Source organism: Nansenia antarctica, assembly GCF_963989245.1.
Source record: "Nansenia antarctica genome assembly, chromosome: 12".
In the NCBI taxonomy this organism is placed as follows: domain Eukaryota; kingdom Metazoa; phylum Chordata; class Actinopteri; order Argentiniformes; family Microstomatidae; genus Nansenia; species Nansenia antarctica.
This window is the reverse complement of record NC_137682.1, coordinates 27085790-27086168: the sequence shown is the minus strand read 5'-3', so window position 1 is coordinate 27086168 and position 379 is coordinate 27085790.

The following is a 379-nucleotide window of genomic DNA, read 5'->3' as shown; positions in this document are numbered from 1 at the left end:
CCTACCCACACACAAAGTAAATACACAGACAAACACACTACAGTTATACGGTATATAAACTGTAGTGTGTGTGTGTGTGTGTGTATATATATGTGTGTGTGTGTGTGTGTGTATGAGTGCCTGTGAGTGTGTGTTCCATTGTCGACCAATGTATTATGAGGAGGGATCTTGTTAGAAGGGGTGTGTGCAGTATTTGCATGTGTGTGTGCCGCAATTTGCTTCTATCCTTTAGTGTACTTTTTTTTTTCAGTATCTTTGCAGAAAGTAAGTTATGGTACATTTAAGTACACTACATTTACTTGTGTCAAATGAAAAGTGGAAAATAAAGTGGAAGATGCAAAGAAAAACAGAAATTCCAGGGCTACAATACAATAGCAAT